The 23459-nt window shown below is 38.4% G+C and overlaps 1 protein-coding gene across 7 annotated transcripts in view; it reads left to right on the forward strand.

Annotated features, from left to right (window-relative positions):
* The window catches only part of LRAT (lecithin retinol acyltransferase), a 132205-nt gene that overhangs the window by 13219 nt on the left and 95527 nt on the right, over nt 1-23459 (forward strand). For 5 of the 7 annotated variants that reach the window (XR_015726509.1, XR_015726510.1, XR_015726511.1 and 2 more), the window contains exons 3-9: nt 483-1364; nt 1789-1874; nt 3605-3720; nt 12444-12487; nt 13459-13536; nt 19589-19740; nt 22348-22449. The gene's annotated coding sequence lies outside the window, so the exon portion shown is untranslated. The remainder of the gene's footprint in view (nt 1-482; nt 1365-1788; nt 1875-3604; nt 3721-12443; nt 12488-13458; nt 13537-19588; nt 19741-22347; nt 22450-23459) is intronic. The other 2 variants (XM_087866534.1, XM_087866535.1) reach the window with 2 other exon arrangements.

Genomic DNA, 23459 nt, shown 5'->3' on the forward strand with positions numbered 1-23459 from the left:
GCCACCCAGGCGCCCCATGTTGATATATTTTAAATGTGATGTAACATTAGCACAGGGCAGACTTCAGCCTTAACAGTCCCCATGTGGTGACAAACATGCTAACTCTTTTATTTTATTTTTTTAAAAGATTTTACGTATTTATTTGAGAGAGAGAGAGAAGGCGAGCACATGGAGGGGAAAGAGGCACAGAGGGAGAGGGAGAAGCAGACTCCCCACTGAGCAGGGAGCCCAATGCGGGGCTCGATTCCAGGACCCTGGGATCCTGACCTGAGCCAAAGGCAGACGCTTCACCAACTGAGCCACCCCGGCGCCCCCAAACATGCTAACTCTTATCCAAGAGAATTCCACTGTAGACCTGTTTTTCTCTTATGGAAAGGAAAATAGCTTTTATTAAATAAAATTAAATTTTATTTAAAAAAATTAAAGCTATAAAATAGCTTTTATTATTTATTAAAATAGATTTTTAATTTGTTTGTTTATAGAAAACAAGTATGGAAACCGTAATACCTTGAGGAGCACGTCGCAGCCTGGGAATATCAAAGTTGGACCTTTAGAGCCTTAATCCTGCCTGCTCCCTGTTGGAATAATAAATGAACACAGTGTAAAACATACTCGTCATAATATATAACCTGTTCTTTTGTGTTATATATTACATATATGTTTTACATTACATATACCATAGCGTAACACCAAACTGCATATTGGCGAAGTTGCTTTTTGGCTTTGGCGCCGCTGCATGCCACCGTCAGGCTTCAGAGTAATGGAAAGTGTCCGAGGCAGCTTTAGAGCCTCTGCAAGCCGATTGCATGCTCTTTTTATGAGTAACCATATCTAAGCAGCTTCAGCTGATGCTATGGGAGTTCACAAAATTTCCGGTGCTTTGTCCTATTTCCCACAACTCTAACCTGACCTCCTTTTTTGGGAGGGCATAGAGATCACCTTGTCACCGTGTTCTCTCCTGCTTTGGTGGTTAGCTGGGGAAAACATGCCTGCATCAGGAGTCCCTGAGCACAAAACTTCATGATCATGCAGGGAGAAAAAACAAAACAAAAAACAAAACAAAACTCGTGTCTTTCAGGGAAATGTATTGGTAACCTTTATTTATTTTTTAAAGATTTTTATTTATTTATTTGAGAGAGTGTGAGCGAGGAGAGAAAGCACGAGTGGTGGGGAGGGAGGCAGGAGGAGAAGCAGACTGACTCCTGCTGAGCAGGGAATCCGATGTGGGGCTCCATCCCAGGAGCCTGGGATCATGAACTGAGCCACCCCGGCGCCCCTATTGATAATTTTTATTCTTAACCTTGACTTGATGGGAAGCATGACTCTTTGCTGGAAATAAATTCCTCAAGGACCTTTCAAATTTGGTAAGTCACTTTGCAAGAACAACAAGAGATTATGTATTTACAACAATCCTATGAGATAGATAGTGTCAGTGTCCTGTTTTAAAGATGAAGAAACTCAGAGAAGCACGGAGAAGCCAAGTGGTTTGTCTAGGGTCAAAAGCCCACACGTTTCACTCAGCCTTTCTTTGGTTCAGGTTCCTTGTCTATACAATGGGGGTTATAATACCTGCTTTACAGGGTTGTTTGGAAAACCAAATGAAACATTGTGTGAAAAGTGCCTGAAACAGAACACCTTTTTCAATGCATATTAATTTCTTTATTCCAATAGTGAAATGTATAGGATTCTGCTTATATATCACATGTGTTTCTTGTTTTAGCTTGTGTAATCAAAAGTAAGCTCTTCATGAATGAAAGTTTAAAATATTTTCTTGCAAACTGTTGATAGAAGGAGACGCTGCAAGAATCTGCTATCACAGATATGGAGAGTGGGAAGTGTCCAGACACCATTAAAAGCATGAATGTGTAGCGCTGGTAAGGGCTTTTCTTTTATGTTCTTTATTCATCCCTCCCTCCCTCTCTCCCTTCCATCGTACCTTCCTTTGGCATGGAGTTGGACACATGTGGCTTCAAAGCATTGATCGTTTAAAAAGCCTTTCTTCCAAGTGCCCAGTAACAGCAGAAACTCTTAGGAGTATCAAAGGGACTTTCTCAAGAACCACCGCAGTTTTTAATGTCCAGCGCCGAGAGTAAAGGAAGCAGAAATTCTCTGACAACCATTCGTTGCTCCCATGGTGTCCCCTTGGTATATCTAAACCAATAGCAGGACAGAAAAAGGAATTCAACTTTAACCCTTGGGAGTTAAGGATTGTTGGTTCTAGAGGTTGGAGGGTTCCATGGACTTCATGCTTCAGTTGCTTTACTGAGCACTGCAAGGTACAGGTGTGTGCTGTGGGCTGGGGACACACAGGTCAGTAAACTTCTGGGCTGGCCCTGCAGGAAATGGTAGTGTAGCTAAGAAGGGAGATGTGCTGTGATCCTCTGTCTGCCTCTCCCTGCCCCACGAGCTCCTTGTGAGCTGAGGATTCTACTTTATTTCTTTTTATAATAATTTTTTGTTATGTTATATTAGTCACCATACAGTACATCCCCAGTTTTTGATGCAATGTTCCATGATTCATTATTTGCGTATAACACCCAGTGTTCCATGCAATACGTGCCCTCCTTACTACCCATCACCGGCCTATCCCAATCCCCCAACCCCTCCCCTCTGAAGCCCTCAGTTTGTTTTGCAGTGTCCATAGTCTCTCATGGTTCATTCCCCCTTCTGTTTACCCCCCCTTCATTCTTCCCTTCCTTCTCCTACCGATCTTCCTGCTATTTCTTATGTTCCATAAATGAGTGAAACCATATGATAATTGTCTTTCTCTGCTTGACTTATTTCACTTAGCATAATCTCCTCCAGTCCCGTCCATGTTGCTGCAAATGTTGGGTAATCGTTCTTTCTGATGGCTAAGTAATATTCCATTGTATATATCTTCTTAATCCAGTCATCCGTCGAACCTCATCTCGGCTCCTTCCACACTTTTTACCTGCGAATGCCTCCTGTCTGTCTGCCACAGGGTCCTGTCCTGAGAAAGCTTGCGATAAAAGGACCCTGACCAAAACAACTGAGTGTAGTGAGTTAGACGGAAAAGCCGAGAGTAGATTTGGGAGTAACAAACACTTGTTTTGTAGAAAGCCTGCGGCTGTTTTTCAGTGCCGTTCATTTTAACCTAACACACATACCCCCCCTCTTCCTCTCTCTGCTTAACCACAGATGTTCCAACATCTGGTGGAAGTTCTTCCTCTTGCACCTCCCCTGAATTCACATAGCACTTCGTTCATTCCTGGGGCACTTGGTTCCCATTGAGGAGACATAACCAGACACGCTCCCTCCACCCACATCCCTGGCTCCTGGTCACAGCGTCCTTGTACCTCATCGGTGCACAGTACGTGCTGAGTCTAATGAAGGATGGGGGTGGATCATGGAGATGTGACATCGAGAGCGGCTGCGGAAATGCAATCAGGCAGGATTAGGATTGAGCAGAGAGCAGACTAGCAGGTGTTTCTGAGAGCAACAGTTAACTTCCTTTTACATATAGGAACTCCTTCAAAGTGACAGTGGTGAGCCGATAAATAAAATGGTACCTGAAATACATGGACATGTTGGTTCTCAAAAACAGAGACTTTAATTTTTTTTTTTTTTTTTTTTTTTTTTTAAGGAAGGAAGGAAAAATCACGAGGAAACCTATCTGTCTCAGCCTGGGGTTCATTGTGGGGGAATGAGGGAACAGCGTCTCCCCTGAGAATCTGTGATCATAGACCTGCCTTCACACAGGTTGGTGATCCCATGTATACTACTTCTATGGTTTGGGAAACTACAGTCCAAGTAATTTATTTGGTAATTTACTTATAGGAGTTCATGGTTGCTAGTAGCACCAGGACCTCTGACAGAAGCAAATGCAAATCCCAGATGTTTCCTTAGAAGAGGTTGCTCCACAGATAAAGCCTCATCCAACCTAAAAGGAGTCCACAATTTCAAAACCTCTATCAATGTCTACGGAAATCACAAGTTGGAATGATTTGATGCAGAAGTGAATAAACATGTTGAAGATGCTTAAAGAAATAAACATGGAATAAAAACCTGAGTAAAGAACAAGAAACAATCAGAGATCTAGATGGATTTGGATAAAAACCAAATGAACTTCAATTAATTAAGTACATAATCATTGAAGTAAAAATTCAGTGGATCAGTGAAACAACAGGTTAGATACAATTAATGGAAGGTTAAAGAACTAGAAAATGGATTTGAGAAAATTATCTAGAATGCAGCCCAGGGAAAAGAGATGGAAAGTCAGAGAGAAGTTGGAAATATGTGGATAGAATAATAAGGTCTAACATTCTGTGTGGTTTAGAGCTCTGGAAGAGGGGGAGATAAAGAATGGGGAGAAGTAATGTCCAAAGAGCATTTTTCAAGGTTGAGGAAGCATATATATCCATAGAATCAAGGAGAATTGATCACTCCCAAACAGATTAAACAAAAAGAAATCCAAACCAGATATATCACAGTGCAACTGTCTAAAAACCTGAAACTAAGATCATCAGAGCATGTAAGGGAAAAGACAACACAACAAGGTCAACAATTAGACTGATAGCAAACCTCCCAGTAGTAAAATTATTGGATGCCAGCAGATTGTGAGGTGGCATCCATGAGGTCAATGAGCATCATTCTAGAATTGGGTGCCTGGATAAACCATTATAGAATGGAGGTAATGCTGACCAAATACTTGATGAACAGACCTATAGGAAAAGAGGATTAAGGGGGAAAAAAATGAAGGATGTATTTAGGAGAGTGTTTTTACCCATGTTATTTTTTTTTATTTTTTTAAAGATTTTATTTATTTATTCGACAGAGATAGAGACAGCCAGCGAGAGAGGGAACACAAGCAGGGGGAGTGGGAGAGGAAGAAGCAGGCTCATAGCAGAGGAGCCTGATGTGGGGCTCGATCCCATAACACCGGGATCACGCCCTGAGTCGAATGCAGACGCTTAACCGCTGTGCCACCCAGGCGCCCCCACCCATGTTATTTTTTTAATGTTATTTATTTACTTTTTTATTTATTAATGTATTTGAGAGAGGGAGCACAAGAGACAGAGCACCAGCTGGGGGGAGGGGTAGACGGAGAGGTAGAAGCAGACCCCCCACTGAGCAGGGAGCCAGACGCAGGGCTCCATCCCAGGACCAGGGGATCATGATCTGAGCCGAGGGCAGATGCTTAACTGACTGAGCCCCCAGGTGCCCCTTACCCACATTCTTTTATGCCTGGCATTACTTGAGGCATATTTGAATCCTTGAGCAAAATGATACATTGGCAGTTTTTTGGTTCTAATCAAAAGCTTTAATCTGACCCGGTTTAAAAACAGTAACAGTCACATCCTGTTTCTCAAAGAGCAAGACCCTGGACCTTGGTGCTGACATCATTCTGATTAGGTGTTGTGTTTATCAGCTTTGTTTTACTTACTAACACACGGTTAATTTTCTTTGGCCATTACAGAATGTATTTTCAGGTGCCAATTTGTTAACTTTAAAATATTAAAAGCGAGTTTAAATAAATAAATTGCTTTCCTGTTTGAAGCTTGATAAGGTCTAGTGTACCTAAAGGCACACAATGAATTTTAAATTCCATGTCGTAGAACTGTGATGTTCCATTAAAAAAAAAAAACGGTGGACTACTTTGTTGTAGTTGTTAACTGAATTATTTAGAGATGCAGTATGAAATGGATTGATAAGCTGATAATGGTTGGTGTAATAACTGCTGCACCTTTATATTAAAACCTCCGGGGTTTATACTCAATACTTTGGAATCTTTTAGAATCAAGGTCATTGGAAAAGTACAGTTTGAGGACCCTTCTGCATGTTTGGGGACTATTCTGCCTATATTAATTTTTCTATATAGTTATTTTTTTCTAAAATCGGGTGGATTAGCCTTTTCCTGGTCAAATTCCCAATTCCTTGTGTAACTCTATTTAATTTCTTAGGAAATTGAGGTTCTTTGTTGTTATATATTCTCAAGTCAAATCAAGCTTCTCAAGGGTACGGCAGCCTCTTTCCCTGCATATGGAGAGATGATAATTGTGTTATAGAGTCAAAAGGAAGATCCATATTTAACGCTTCTTGGATCCCCCCGCCCCACTCACCATCCAGAATGAACCGAGTGCACAACTTTGCCATAATGAAGTTGTGTTCTGTAGTTTCAAGTCCGCACTCTGCCCTGAGAGGCTGCTTCTAAAGCCAGATCCCTTCATACTGATTCTCAGATCCATGTCCCCTTTGGGTCTTGCCTCTTCCCGCCAGCAGACTCCGCCTTCCCTTCCTTTTCAAATCAGTTTATCTCTTACAGCCTAGCTTTTACTGAAATTGACCTTTATTTTCCTCTTTTCTTCTTCCAGCCATGAAGTAGTGTCCTTTGTAATCTTGGTTTTGCAGTATTTTGAGCAAATTGTACCCTGTGGGTACTCAAGAGATTTCCAGTATTTATCATTATCTCTTACTACTTGTGTGACTTTGGGAGGTTTCATGATCTCTGAGCATCTGCTTTTTCTTGTTTGCATCCACATAGGTTATTATGGAGATTAAATAAGAGAATGCAGGGGAAACACTTGATGCAGTGTCTGGAAGGCCCCAATAAACATGTTACTTGAGATATGATGAATATTAGGAAAGGGGATATTGAGGGAGCCTAGGAGCTTTATAGCTGGGGGCCCTCACCTGTGCTGAAGGGGACAATAAAGGTCCTCCAGAGGAAGTGACATTTAAAGTTGAGATGTTCAGGGTGAATATAATTTATGTTCTGGAAAAAAATATAAGGTTCCAAGTAAAAGAAACTAGAATGCATATTCCAGGGCTTGAAGGCATATTCCTGAAGGAATATAGGAACTGTGAAGTCCCAAATGGTGGGACGGAGAGAAAGAGCTGGAGGGTGGTGAAAGGTGGGCCTTGGGGAAGTAGGCAGGAGCCAGAGGGTGGAGGACTCTGAACGTCATGGTTAGGATTTTATACTTTACCTGACCACAAATAAAAAAACACTAAAGAAAGGTAAAAGAAGGGAAATGACAAGATCAATGTAAGTTCTAAAGAGACCAATCTCTGGGCACCTGGGTGGCTCAGTCCATTGGGCATGCAACTCTTGGTTTCCGCTCAGGTCATGATCTCATGGGTTGTGAGGTCGAACCTCACATCAGGCCCTGAGATCAGTGGCAGTCTCCAGGAGATTCTCTCCCTCTGCTCCCCCCACTCCCCTTCTCTCTTTCTCTTTCTCAAGTAAAGAAATAAATCTTAAAAAAAGAGAGAGAGAGAGAGACCATTCTCCCTTGCATTTGGACAAGCTGATAAGAAAGACCTATTTCTCCCTTCTTTAGCTCCAGCAAGAAGTTCAAAACACATAAGCTGCAGTCCATATGTGGAAACTCTCACTGCCGGCCTGCCCCTTAATTGCAGTAAAATCCAAGCCAGTCTCCTTTCCCCACTCTCTCAAGCCATTTTTGCACCTGATTGAGAACCTTCCCTGCACGTCCAGAAAGCCTCATTATGTGAGCAATAAACCTTTTCATATGCTGTTGGTGTGTGTGTGGCATCAAAATCAATCTCTGCACCTGAACCAAATTCAGATGGTGGGGTCGGGGTGTCCATCATGCCTCCCGTGGTAACCACAACAATATGCATTATAAACATAAAAACTTTAACATATATATCACAAGTGAGAATGAGATTATACTATGAATATCTGATTTTTAAAATAATGTACTTTGAACAACGATGTCATTAAATGTTTTTCACAGTATCATTTTCAATGGCAGTGTATTATACTAGTATATTGTGCAAATGATCTGACCAACTTACAATTGACATGTATGTTGGTTCCAATATTTTTACTATTTATTTATTTTTATTTTTTTACTATTTTAGTTTTTAAAGATTTATTTATTTATTTGAGAGAGAGAGAGAGCAGGGGTGAGGGGCAGAGGGATAGGGAGGGAGAGTCCCAAGCAGACTCTGCACTGAGTGCAGAGCCTAACACAGGGCTTGATCCCACAACCCCGGGATCATGACCTGAACCAAAACCAAGACTTGGTTGCTTAACTGACTGAGCCACCCAGGTGCCCTCCGCCTTTTTTTACAATGTTAAACAAGCTATAGTGGTTATCCTTATAGCTAAACCTTCGTTCATTTTCTTGGTTATTTCTTTAAGATAAGTTCTTTTAGTTTTTTTTTTTTTTTAAAGATTTTATTTATTTATTCCACAGAGATAGAGACAGCCAGCGAGAGAGGGAACACAAGCAGGGGGAGTGGGAGAGGAAGAAGCAGACTCATAGCAGAGGAGCCTGATGTGGGGCTCGATCCCAGAACGCCGGGATCACGCCCTGAGCCAAAGGCAGACGCTTAACCACTGTGCCACCCAGGCGCCCCAAGTTCTTTTAGTTTTAAGTATTAATAAATTATAATCACATTCAGCTCATTAGAGTAACTTCTATGGAGCACTTGCCATGTGCAGTTATTGGGGATCCTAAATACAAAAGACACCAAAATTGTTTTCAGTGAAGTACTATTATAATAGGGGATTCAGATGAATTTTTGTAGGTTAAAAACTGAATCGTTTTTTTAAATGAAGACACCTAAAGCCAATAAATGTAGCCTCTTCACTTGTACAAAATTTGATAAAGTGTGAAGTTTGCCACATGGTGGCACTAATACATTTCTACTAAATTGTGCTGCGTTAATGAGAGGTTTTTTTCTCTGTCGACTTAATTTTTTGGTGAATTATAACTGGAAAAATATTTAGGCTTAGTTTAACATTTGAAAAATTGGGTTACATTAAAAAACACAAGACAGGATTTTTATTTAAGAACCCAAATATTATCTATTCTTTCATAACCACAGAGCTTGACAGGTGATTTCCTTTTTAAACACCAAAAATCTTGGGGCGCCTGGGTGGCTCAGTCATTAAGCGTCTGCCTTCGGCTCAGGGCTTGATCCCGGGCGTTCTGGGATCCAGCCCCACATCAGGCTCCTCCGCTGGGAGCCTGCTTCTTCCTCTCCCACTCCCCCTGACTGTGTTCTCTCTCTTGCTTGCTGTCTCTCTCTCTGTCAAATAAATAAATAAAATCTTTAAAAAAAACCCAAAACACCAAAAATCAAATTATTGAACATGGCATATATACACACACACAAGCACATACACATATACATATATATAAATGCTTATAAATATTATAAACATATATAATATTCGGGTTCTTAAAAATCCTGTCTTGTGTTTTTTTAATGTTGACTAATTTTCTAAATACATGTATATGTCTTATTGTGCGTGCAATAAGAGAGTGAAATATGCTTTGCAGAGTTAGGTTTATTTTCTGATCTTGTGTCTAACAGCTTTTATATTTTAAATTAGGCATCCTCAGTAGTCCATTTCTCCTCTCCCCTACACCAGAAAAATCTTAGGGGCAGGGAACTTTTATAAAGTATACTCTACCATTTACTCCTGCTTCTTCCCATCCCAACCGTTCTGAATGCACCTAGGGGGTGTTACCTCCCCTCCTTCATAATTAGTGCTCTAGTGAGAGTCTGTTAATGACAGTTACACTTACATAATCAATTATTATGCCTTTCTGGTGAAATGACTTCTTTATCATTATGAAATGACCTTTTTTATTCCTGGTGGTAGTCTTTGCTCTGAAATTTACCGTCTGATGCTAAAGTGGCCATGCCAACTTTCTTTTGAGTCTTCCTTTTTTTATATAATCTGACAATCTCTGCCTTTTAACTGGGGTATTTAGACCATTTACTTTAATATGATTATTGATATAGTTAGGTTTAAATCTGTCATCCTGCTATTTGTTTCCTGTTTGTCTCATCTAAATCTTTGTTCCCCTTTTTCTCCTTTTCTGCCTTATTTGAGATTAAGGTTTTTCTTTTTTTTATGATTCCATTAATGGTTGGCTTATTAGATATAACTCTTTTTTTTTTTATCTCAGTGGTGACCTTAGCACTTTTATATCTGTTTAACTTAGCAGTCTACTTTCAAGTGAGACTATATTACTTCACATATAGTATAGTACAGTATAAGAAATTTACAATCACATGCTTCCATTTCTCCCCTTCTATCTTTTGTGCTTTTTTTTTTTACATTTTATTTCTATATATGTTATAAACTCAACAATACATCATTATTACTTGGTTTTATGTTATTATTTACTATTCATTTTATTGGCATTATAATAATAAATTAATTTTTAAAGTGCTTTAAATGCTAAGAAAAAATTTTTTGTATATTTACCCATGTAGTTAACATTTCTGGAGCTCTTTAGTCTTTTGTGTATATAGTGTTTCCGCTGGTATAATTTTCCTTCTGCCCAAGGGACTTCTTTAACATTTAGAGTGTTATAATACGGGTCTGCTGTTGGTGAATTCTTTCACTTTCGTATGTCTGGAAAAAATCTTCATTTCACCATTTTTTTTTTTTTAAGATTTTATTTATTTGACAGAGATAGAGACAGCCATCAAGAGAGGGAACACAAGCAGGGGGAGTGGGAGAGGGAGAAGCAGGCTCATAGCAGAGGAGCCTGATGTGGGGCTTGATCTCATAACGCTGGGATCACGCCCTGAGTCGAAGGCAGACGCTTAACCGCTGTGCCACCCAGGCGCCCCTCACCATTGTTTTTGAAAGGTATTTTCCCTGAGTATAGAATTCTAGGTTGACAGGTTATTTTTCTTTCAGTACTTTAAAGTTGTTGCTCTACTGCCTTCTCACTATTGCGTCTGATGAGAAATCTGTCTTCCTTACATTTGTATCTTTACAGAAGAAGTGTTTTCTTATCTGCTTTTTTTTTTTTAAGATTTTATTTATTTTGAGAGAGAGAGAGAGCAAATACAAGCGGGGGAGGAGAGGGGCCGAGAGAGAGGGGGAAGCAGACTCCCTGCTGAGCAGGGAGCCTGACACAGGCTTGCTCCCAGGACCCTGAGATCATGACCCAAGCCAAAGGCAGACACTTAACAGCCTGAGCCACCCAGGTGCCCCCCTTTTAAGATTTTAAGATTTTCTCTTTACCATTGGTTTTGAGCAATTGTATTATGATGTGCCTTTTCTTCATGTTTCTTCTGTTTGGTGCTTGTGATCTTCTTGCAGCTGTGAATTTATAGTCTTGTCACACTTGAAAATATTTTAGCCTTTACTTCTTCAAATACTTCCCATGACCCTCCCCCTTCACTGGGACTCCAATTTTACATACGTTATGTCACTTAGTTTTCCAGAAGCTCACTGATGCTGTCTTCATTTTTAAAATTCTTTATCTATTAAACTTTAGGATAGTTTCTATTGCTAGGTCTTAATGTTAACTTTTCTTCTGCATTGTTCACTCTGCCAATGTCACAAGCAGTGTTTTATTCTTCTCAGGCTTCTAGTTCTCTTTAGAAGTGCAAATTCGGATCATTTTTGAGTTTGGGTTTGAGATCTGGTTTTTTTTTGTGTGTTTTGCAACACATGGAATACAGTTATAGTAATGGTTTTAATGTCTTTGTTTGCTAATTTTAACACCTGTATCTGATGTAGGTGTATTTTAATTGGTAGATTTTTCTCTCAACATGGGTCATCTTCTCCTGATTTTTTGCATGCCTGGTAATTTTGGATTGAATGTCAGACATTGTAAATTTACCTTGAGGGTTGGTGGGTATTTTCATATTCCTGTAAATATTTTTATTATCTTGGAATGTGATAAGTTACTTTGAAATTGTGTGATCCTTTTTGGTCTTGCTTTCAAGACTTGTTAAACAGGAACAGAGCAACAACTAGTCTAGGACTAATTATTTCCCACAATTGAGGCAAGTCTTTTCTGAACACTCTACCCACTTTCTTATGAATAATGAGGTTTTCCCAGTCTGCTAGTGAGAATAGTCACTATTGTCAGACTAGGTAGCCTCTTCAGATCCATGCATGGCTGGTTCTCAGCTGAGTTCTCAAGAGAGGCCCTATGCAGAGATCTGGAGTTCTCCATGCAGCTTTTTCCCTCTGTGCTCACCTGCCCTGTGAACTCTAATCAGCTCGGTCTCCCTAGACTCTCAGCTTCTCAACTCAGGGAATCTGCCGGGCTCTCCTGGAATTCCCTTCCCCAGTGTGTAGTCTGGAAACTTAGTCATAGGCTCATCTCATTTGTTTTACATCTCATAGGGATCACTATTCTTCATTGCCAGATGTCTAGTGTCTTGAACACTATTGTTTCATATATTTTGCCTGGTTTTTTGGTTGTTTCAGATAGTAGTGTAAATTGGGTCCAGGTTATTCCATCTTGTCCAGAGCAGAATTTCTACTTCCAAGTTTTTATGAGAGGTTTTTGTTAGTTTCTTCATATAATTTTGTATTTGAATCTATGCAGTAATCTTGAATTGTACTTTAGATTAAGTAGGGAATTAATTACTTCATCTCGAACACATACTATGTGAAGATTCTACCTATAAATGGATGCATAATAAAATAAGTAATTAATTTTTGTGGGATTTTTCTCTCATAGTTTGGTTGGAAAAGCAATGGCTTTGATTTATTAGCACCTGAAAGGTAAGCCTAATAATCATACTAGTAATAATTTTACTCTTTAATTACATGACAATAAAATTTACTTAAGCGTTTCAGAAATTAAGATATATGTGTCTGGTAGGTCATTTTAAACTGAACATAATTGCATTTCTTTAATACTGCAGAGCTTTAAAGCTAAAGATATATGTCTCAGACAGAGATTCAAGACATTTTATGAAACAAAATAACCATCATTTGTTGAATGCCTACCATGTGATAGGCACTTCATAAAATTATTTTTTATTCTCACCATTCATTTATTAGGCAGAGGTTGTTGTCCCCATTTGAGAGATGAGCAAGTTGATATACAACAGGGTTACAGAACTTGACCAAAGTTCCAGGGTGAGTTAAGTATTCACACAATCTGGGTTCACACAGGTGAAACAATTAAAACTCAAAGTATTTTATTATCACGTGCTGATTACAGCTCTTAACTCTATAAAGAGCTTTAGATCTTCTAGATTTTTGAAGACTGAGTTTTAATAATAGATTTATTGATAACTTTTAGTCCATTAACTTATCAAATAGGATAGCAATATTTTATATGTTTTCTCTCCTATAAATAACATAATGACAACTTCATGTCACACTTCAAGTCTGATAATAACCTACATTTTGAAGCACTTTGCAATTTTCATGGTGCTTTCACATATTTTTATCTCACTCAATTCTCACAACTACCTTGGCTAATACATTAGCCCCATTTTGCTTCAAGTCTATCATTTGGCCTACAATCTGAATTCTTAGACCAGTATTTTTTCTGTTATTCCAAGCTAGCCTTTCTGCATCATTGGCTTACTTTACTGAAACAAAAGCAAAATGGCACCCATGTAAAGTCACCAATTTTTTCCCCACTTTCATGACAATACTTAAGAAAAATGAAGTTTGATTTTGTAATTGGGTGGGTATTGGAAATTTTGCTTACCATATTGTCATTTTTGTTTGTTTCACAGCCTTACAGTCCAGCTCACTGAATGTGGTGCTTAGAGTATTGATGGAAAATTCATGGAGTGGTATTTGATGCCAAACGGGTAGGGAAGTTTATATAGCATGGTTTATAATATCTATGTTTTAGAAATTTTATTATGTGTTTATTATGTATTTCATTATTGTTCTTTTTAAAATTTATACTGTTTATTTGCATTATGTACTGTTTTTGTATTGTGAAACACAAACTTTATATCCTAGCCATCATTATCTTATTAGGATCCAGAGCTAAGTTTCAGGAGAATTCTTTATGGCACCTTAAAAATCATACTTTCCTAAGATAATATACAATATTTGATACTCCTATTTTCATGGTCTCTAGTTTATTATTAAGCTGACCTTTGTACCTGTTTTGAGTTGAGTTGTGTCCCACAAAGATAGGTTCAAATTCCAGGACCTTAGAATGTTACCTTATTTGGAGGTAGGGTCTCTACAGAGATAAGTCAAAATGAGATCATTGGGGTGGGCCTAATTCAATAGGGTTGGTGTTCCTATAAAAAAAAACAGAAATTTGGACAGAGAGAAAAACACGCACAGAGGGAAGACAACGTGAAGACACACAGAGAGAGTAGCACATGAACTCAGGATTAGAGCGATGCATCTTCAAACCAAGGAACACCAAAGATTGCTGACAAACCAGCAGAAGCTAGGGAAAGAAAGGAAGGATTCTCCCCCAGGGCTCAAAGAGAACATGGCCCTGCTTGTTTACGCCTTGATTTCAAACTTCTAGACTCCAGAATTGAGATAATAAATTTCTATTGCTTTAAGACACAGATTTTGGTACTTTGTTATGACAGCTCTAGGAAAATGATATAGTACCTAAAATAGAAATAGAGTCTTTCTCTTTAAGAACTAAATATACTAAATGTAATAGAACCTTGAAATACCAGGACCCCATTCCATCCAGGGCACTGTTGGGAGAAGGTTCTTGGTCCTGACTCCAAGAAGCTCCTACAGCATGAGCCAGCTCACCAGTATGAAGCTTACAATACCTAGGCCGCCTTTGCCTCTAGTGTAAATTAGGAACCTATAGATGACATTCTAGACCCCTCTCAATCTAGACAGTGGTCTTTCCAGTCTTGTCTCCCATTCTTTCTCTGATCCTTGTCCAGAGCCAGGCAGGTGCTACACACTCTTCTTTCTAACTCTTCCTTCTCCTCTTCCTTGGCTGTCATATGGTACCAGACGAGTAGGAAGCATAAGTACGTGAGGGTTATAGCACCAACAGGAAATGTGTCCTCAGCCCTTTGCTCTTATACCTCTGTATTTTATCTCTCAGAATGATCATCTGCTTTTGCAGTGGTTACCCTTACTTGGGAGCAGAGGACTTATCCAAATAGATTTGTTTTTATCTACAATTTTATTCTTACCTCAAATTCATTGGCCTCTATGTAAGACTTGTACATTTTTGATGGTGTTGTGGTCAGTTTCCCACTGACGTAGACTCAGGTGGTCTTGGCTCTCTTTCATGTTCTCCCTTATCTTATCAATCACCAGTATGGTTGGTTTTCACTCCATAATATCCTTCATTTTCTTCATTTCATACTCATCCTAATTTGAGGGCTGTGATAACATCTTACCTGGATTCCGAGGGCTATGTGAATTCCGAAGCCTTGTAGTTGCTTTCCTTGCCTCTTGTTTCCAGGGTAATGGCTTTGCAACTGTAAAACAGATAGTTGATGTGCCAGAAATCTGACCTCCTAGATTTATCATCTTGCTCTTATCTGTTCAACCAGATTGTAAACTCTTTAAGGGCATGGATCTTTGCATTTGTACAAATTTATTGGATGTATCACTTAGCCCAGAATAGCAATTAAAAAGCATAAACTCTCGAGACGTTGCCTGGAATCCTGGTTCTGCCACTTACCAGCTCTGGGAGATGGGCCAAGTTACTCAACCTTTATGTTCCTCAATTTCACCCATCTGTGGAGTAAGGAAAATGGTAATGTCTACTGTCATTGATTATTGCAGAAGGGGAGTGAATAAAGTGCTTAGAACGGTACCAAAAATATATAGTAATTTTTCAATAAAATGTGCATTATCTTATTATTTTACACTTCAATGTTCATCAAATATTTGGAGACTAATGAAAGATAACTTGTGTTAACACAAGAGTAGAAGCATGCTTTGATTTTATCTGAACATGTGTTGCACCTCTCTGTTACAGTGATGTAGTTCTGAGTCTTGTTGAGTTCTTTGAGTATAAAATAAGGATAATAATACCTACTCATAGGGTTGTTGTGAAGATTACTATAAATAGATTGCTGTTGGTAAGGGCTGAATCCAGTGCCTGACACATAGTAAACACATAAGTGAATGGTACTCAGGAACACAGTAATAATGGTAGTATTAATAGTAGTGAGGCAACCGTAGCAGTGATGGTAGTGGTAGCGATAATAGTAATAATGGTAGTAGTGGAGACAGAAGTAGCATTTCATTCAGTTTTTTGTATGTATGGAACATATCAGCAGTTGAAAACAGCTTGGGGGTATGTGAAGGAAAGACAAAGTTTTTCTTGACAATCTGAGAGAGGTGATAGTTGAAGTCTTGGGAAAGGTTAAGGTGGCTTGGAGTGCGAGGAGGACCACCACAGCAGAATCAGGGAATCTCAGGAAGGCAAGGGGAAATTTGTGGATAGTGGAGAGAGTGTAGTTCAAATTCTTACCCATCCAATCCGGAGATAGTGGGAGGAAGAAAATAACTTCTAAGATGGAAAGCTGTGATTAAAGAGTGCCAAATAATAAGCAAAAGTGGTCAAGGAAGACAGTGATCTGCCCCACGCCCCCATTACAGTCATTTCTCAACCTTTTCCTCATCTCTCCATCTTACTCAGAATTCCTTTCCTTCTTTTTTTGTTTTTAAAGATTTTATTTATTTATTTGCGAGAGAGCAAATAAATATGCGCACGTGCACACACACATAAACACACACACACACACACACACACATACACACGAGCATTGTGGGGGGGCAGAGGGAGCAGGAGAAGCAAACTCCCTGCAGAGCAGGGAGCCCGATGCTGGACTCCATCCCGGAACTCTGGGATCATGACCTGAGCCCAAGGCAGATGCTTAACTGACTGAGCCACCCAGGTGCTCTACATTTCCTTCTTTAACAGCTAAAAAAATTAATTTCATTAGATACATGTATACATCTAACGTGTATATGTTTTATTTATTTATTTATTTATTTTTAAAGATTTTATTCATTCATTCGACAGAGAGAGAGACAGGCAGCGAGAGAGGGAACACAAGCAGGGGAGTGGGAGAGGAAGAAGCAGGCTCCCAGCGGAGGAGCCCGACATGGGGCTCCATCCCATAACGCTGGGATCACGCTCTGAGCTGAAGGCAGACGCTTAAGGACTGAGCCACCCAGGCGCCCCCAACGTATATGTGTTTTAATGCTATGAATAAATGCTACAGTCCATTAAAACCAGTTGGCAATACATCATGAAGAGAATATGGACATGCTGGAGAAAAATAAATATGCTTTTCAATTTGAGGAGCGAAGTACAGACTGCAAGTTAGATTATGAAGCTGAGAACATGCATTTGACAGGAAAGAGTGGAATGGACCTTTACTTAATATATTTAGAATCCTTTGCTGAACTCTAGTATGTACTAGTATGTTAGAGAGAGAAAATTTTTTAAATTGGTGAATCCAGAAGTTATGTCCTAAAGTTTACATATATGTGAACATATATATATGTATATATATATATATGTTCACTGTTACATTCCCTGAAAATTATATTCTTCTAAGCATTTTTTAAAATATGAAGATTTTATCAAAAAGCAAATCTTAATTTTTGCTTCAGCAATTCAGATAATATTGACTAATGTCTATTCGATTTAGATTTATTTTTCAATGATTTAGTCATTTTGTTCCAAATGAAACATATTTTTCTTGGCTTCCTGCTTTTGCTGTAAGCAGCCCACAAATGGTGTACCTCAAACAGCATTCTTAGCAATTACAAATTGAAAATCATCCCTATTCAGCTACAGTAAGACTGTATTTATTTACTATTTCGATGTTTCTTTTTTCTGTCTCTGTGTACTGTTTTTAATTTTATTTATTTATTTGAAAGAGAGACAGAGAGGGTGAGCACAAGTGGGGGGGGGGCAGATGGAGAGGGAGAAGACTCCTTGCTGAGCAGGGAGCCTGATGTGGGGCTTGATCTCAGGACCCTGGGATCATGACCTGAGCCAAAGGCAGATGCTTAACCGACTGAGCCACCCAGGCGCCCCTGTGTACTGTTTTTAAATATACAGTTTAAACCAAGCATTCAATACGATGTAAAATAGAGCACTGTTGTACTTTAAATAATATGTAGAACAACGAAAATCGATCTACAGCCTCTTCTCTAAGAAGAATCCCAAGGATACTATCTTAGGCACTTTCCTTATACTTGTTATTGCCATTAAGCATCGCACATGGCCTTTTAAAATTTATAATTTCTATTTATGATGCTTAAAAATGTAGTGGTCATAATGCAATGTAAAATAGCTTCAATTAATATATTTATTCTTTTTCCACTTCAGTCTTTAAAAAAATAATAATAAACTCCCAGTGAACCTTTCCCCTGCAAATGACCTGATACGACATATTTGAACTTACGGTGAACTTTCACATGAACTTTCAGTTATCCTCCGAGAAATATAACAGATGGAAAATAAGCAGATTTTTCAAATATTTTCAGATACAGTACTGTGACATGTTTAACGGAGACAACAAGGCCAACTATCTCTCTCCAGTGTTTACTTTGCTGACTTTATTGTCTTGCAGGCGGTTTTGTTACATTATATGTCTGAATTAAGGGGTTCAGCCACATTTTTGTTTGCCCAGCATCTTGATTTTAAAGCAGCACTTGTATATATGTTTAAAGATGTAGCTAATTGGGTCATAAATATAACAAATTTTAAGAGAACTTTATTGAACTTATTGAAATAATATTGCTTCAAATCCTAGATACGAGGGGCTTTTAAAGACCCTTTTCAGATTTCAGAATATGAATCAGCTATAATTTCTTTCACTTTGAATAGTTGGTTGCTAGAAATTCAGTTCGAAAACCACAGGGTTTTTGAATGGTCATTTGGGACAAGAGGAGGGAAATTAATGGAGCACCAACCAGTGTTTACTACTGCAAACATATGAGGTAGGCTCCTCAGAGGTATTTAATCTTCGCAACTCTCTTCCCCAAGTAGTTATCTTACTCACTTTGCAGAAGAGGAAGGGGAGACAGAGAGGTTGTGTAACTTGCCTGAGAAGGCACAGCTAAACTGGGGAAGAAAATCTGGGTCTCCCAGACTTTCAGTTCCTTTCTCTTGTAACACGTTCATGCTCCCAGGAACAAGATGTTTTTTTCAGTCAAATAAATGCTAAAGATAAAAGTGTGATAACGCTGTAAGAGTTCTAGAAGCTTTGTTTTGAGAATTTAAAGAGTTTATTTCTTTGTATTTGTTGCATAATATTGTTACATAGATTAGATGTAAAACTTTCAGAATGCTCTCAGTGACATGAAGATAGTAACTGAGATTTTTTGCTTCTCTGAAAATTTCCTGTTGTTTGCAAAAAACTATGCATCTATTACATTTACTAAATAATGCAGGCATGTATAATACTTTTCCACTGATATGCATCTCCTTGCTTAGAATCAATTCTTATTAACACCCGCTTTATTCTCAGACCACAATGTCTTCATCTTGAGTAATGTTTTAGATGTTGTTTAGTTCAGAGAGAGATTATACTTAATGGACATAGATATGTATAAAAGAGCACACAACTGCATTTATCAGATCAGAATGCAAACTGTATTAAGCTGTAATTAGCCCATCTTTCCTGGCACTTGGTGAGGCGAATAAAGATCTCTCCATTTCACTGGATGCACCCAGAAGCCTAAAAGGCCTATGGTGATCTTGTCAGTGATGTAGTGTAAATGGATAGCAAGTTAAAGTAAGTTGTTACTCATTTTAAGGGACTTTCTAATACTCTCCTTTCTTTAACTTTTTAGTTCATTTTTAAAAACAGCTTTTTATTAAAAGTAAAGAACAGATTTTGTATTAAAATGAGTGATCCTGTTTTTCTCTCCAATTTTTAGGTAGTAAATGTGGAGCCGTGCAGATTCAAGGAGCAAAAGGTCTCTTTCTTCTTCCTTTCACAGTTGACCTTTCAACAGCACTGGTTTGAACTGCACTGGTTCACTCACACATGGATATTTTTTTGGATGAATACAGTACTTTGATGAATACTGTAAGTAGATGTTCTGTTTCTTATAATTTAATATTTTCTTTATCTTACTTTATTTTGAGAATATATTCTACATATAACATACAATATATGTTAATTGACTGTATATGTTATTGGTAAGGCTTTCGGTCAGCAGGAGGCTATTAGTAATTTGGTTTTGGGGGAGTCAAAAGTTCTACGTGTTTTTTTTTTAGAGATTTTATTTGTTTGTTTGCCAGAGAGCACACAAGCAAGGGAAAGCTGCAGAGGGAAGGGAGAAGCAGGCTCCCCACTGAGCAGGGAACCCGATGTGGGACTGGATCCCAGGACCCTGAGATCATGACCTGAGCCGAAGGCAGAGGCTTAACCGACTGAGCTATGTGGGTTTTTGACTGCATGGGGGATCAGTGCCCCTAACTCCTGTGTTGTTCAAGAGTTAACTATATAAGGTCTTTTCTCCTGTGTTATTTTGTTGCCTGTTTACAGGTTCCGGGGAGAAAGCGCATAAAGTTCCCTCTGTATGATATGGTATTTAGTCAGGGATAAAGTTATGATTTCCTGTAGAAAGTAGGCAGGAAACATGGTAGGGAGATAAGCCCACAGACTCTCTTTGATTTCTTGATATTGGTTAAAACTACTTGGTATGTGTAAATTCCGAAACTTATAATATTGCAATTCCTTAGATTGAGGGTAGTCATTATTTGTCCAAAACTAGGTGCGTACGGCGGCATCATGATTATCAAGCATCATAGAGAAGGACTGTGGAGTAGGTATTGAAGTATTAATTCACAGAACATATATCTGTATATTAAAAATAATGTTCCTTTTTTAGATATGCTATGTCCATGACAGAAAACAAAATTTAGGCTTACATGCTTTTTTATCTTATTGCTTTAAAACAGATTCTGAAAGCTATAAAATGATACTGCCCCTCTAAATAAAGTGACAGTTTTAAAAAGCATACTGTTTACATAGTTATAAGTATAGTTCTGTTTTTTTTAATTGCAAGTGACAGAAATGTAATTCAACTAGCATAAAAAAGGGCGGCAGTCACATGCAAACATAAACACACATATTTAGATTATACTGTATACTATTTTTGCATCTTTTTAAAAAATATAACATTAGGAGCATTTCCTCATGGTTAAATGATTTTATTTTTCACCTTCTTTTATTTACTTTCTTACATTATTTCAGAAGTGCTCTATAGCATTCAATTATCTGCATATACCGTAGTTTATTTAACCATTCCATTCTTATTTAACATTTAGATTGTTTCCAGTAGAGTGTTTCCAAAGTCTCCGCCATGGAGAAGCAAAAACCTAATTGGAAGCTTAGACAGAAGTAAACTTTAAAGCCCCAAAAATATTTCTGTAAATTTAGAAATATAATCTTATACCCACACATACAATTTATTATTAATGCTTTCACTTTACCTCTAAAAGGTCATTATTTCATTTAGGAAAAGGTAACTTCATTTACTTATACACTTAGACAAAATAGTTTCTAATCAATAGTTATGTGATCCAACTAGTCAGAATGGCTAAAATGAACAATTCAGGAAACAAGAGATGTTGGCGAGGACGCGGAGAAAGGGGAACCCTCTTACACTGTTGGGAATGCAAACTGGTATGGCCACTCTGGAAAATAGTATGGAGGTTCCTCAAAAAGTAAAAAATAGAACTTCCCTATAACACAGCAATTGCATTACTGGGTATTTTTCCAAAGGGTACAAAAATAGTGATTCTAAGGGGCATCTGCACCCCAATGTTTATAGCAGCAATGCCCACAATAGCCAAAATATGGAAAGAGCCAAGATGTCCATTGACAGATGAATGGATATATGTACCACCTCTTTTTTTTTTGTTTTTCTTTTTGTTTTTTTGTTTTGTTTTTAAAGATTTTATTTATTTATTTGACAGAGAGAGAGAGACAATCAGGGAGAGAGGGAACACAAGCAGTGGGAGTGGGAAAGGAAGAAGCAGGCTCCCAGCGGAGCAGGGAGCCCAGTGCGGAGCTCAATCCCAGGACCCTGGGATCACACCCTGAGCCAAAGGCAGACGCTTAATGACTTAGCCACCCAGGAGCCCCATACCACCTCTTCTTTATTCATATATACTGTCATATTACGCAGCCATCAAAAAGAATGAAATCTTGCCATTTGCAACGATGAGGATGGAACTAGAGGGTATTATGCTAAGCAAAATAAGTCAATCAGAGAGACGAATACCATATGATTCCATTCATATGTGGAATTTAAGACACAAAACAGATGAACACAGAGGAAGGGAAGAAAAAATAAAATAAGATAAAAGAAAGGGAGGCAAACCGTGAGAAACAATTTAACTCTAGGAAACAAAGTGAGGGTTGCTGGAAGGGAGGTGGGTAGGGAGAAAGGGTAAGTGGGTGATGGGCATGAAGGAGGGCACGTGATAAGATGAGCACTGGGTGTTAAATGCAACTGATGAATCACTAAATTCTACCCCTGAAACTAATAATACACTGTATGTTAACTAAATTGAATTCAAATAAAAAATGAAAAAAAAAACCTGTTATGTGATCCATTCTAGGACATATTATTGTTGGCATGGATTCGTATCATTGTTTATATTCATAACCTTGTGTTGGCAGGTGCGTGCTTGTTCCTGTGATGAGTTCAGAGCAACTGCCATCTGCGCAATGGGAGGTCCGAAACTGAAAAGGGAAGGGGAAGACTGAATGTATTCTGAAAAGGTTTGTACATGAAACAAAAAGACGGGTTTTCCAGTTTAAATTTAAAGCATGTTAATGATCAAATTATTTCCCAAGGATCATTGTTATGAAGACTTAACATTTTCCCCTAATGTATTTATATATCCACTCAGTACATTATATGGTAAATGGGGGGTGCCGTTCCCGATACACATGAGCCCCGCCCCCACAGTTTTACAGTTTTGTATGCTCAGATAAATAAGTAAGGATTAGGAGAGTTTTATGGATACTAGCTTCTACTTGAAAAGCTACACATTTTTTTCTCTTAACCTAGAGATGATGTTTGGAAAGGTAACAGGTGATAAAGCAATAGCCCCTTCGACAGATCATATGGTACATCCAACTTTTTGTCTCTGGAGAGCACTTAGTTCATCCCAGAAAGTTCTCTTTTCTTTGAACATATCCAGATAAAGAAATGTCATATTTTTGTAGCCAAATTTAAATATTTAACAACTTTTATAAAATTTCTGATGCTGGACCAAAATCATTTACATCTTACTTACAGTAGTGATGTTTCCTACCATGTCATGTGGTTAAAGATTCAAGTCCCTATTAATAAAAATAATTAAGCGTTGATGACAGATATGAAAAGACAAACTAGTGCTAATACTTTCTTTAATAGGGACAGACTCATATAAGATGATTTCATTCTTTATCAACAATGGTGATCAAAAACATTTAAAAGTACAAAATATATAAGCAGGAAAATGAGTGAAAATACCCTGTGATCCCATCACTTCGTAGAGAGTCAAAGTGTGTATGAATGAAAGATTTAAGATAATTACAGGGGCGCCTGGGTGGCACAGTGGTTGAGCATCTGCCTTCGGCTCAGGGCGTGATCCCGGCGTTATGGGATCGAGCCCCACATCAGGCTCCTCTGCTATGAGCCTGCTTCTTCCTCTCCCACTCCCCCTGCTTGTGTTCCCTCTCTCGCTGGCTGTCTCTGTCAAATAAACAAATAAAATCTTAAAAAAAAAAAAAAGATAATTACA

Source organism: Ursus americanus, chromosome 13, assembly GCF_024610735.1.
Source record: "Ursus americanus isolate L20-20 chromosome 13, mUrsAme1.1.p, whole genome shotgun sequence".
NCBI classification, from domain to species: Eukaryota; Metazoa; Chordata; class Mammalia; order Carnivora; family Ursidae; genus Ursus; species Ursus americanus.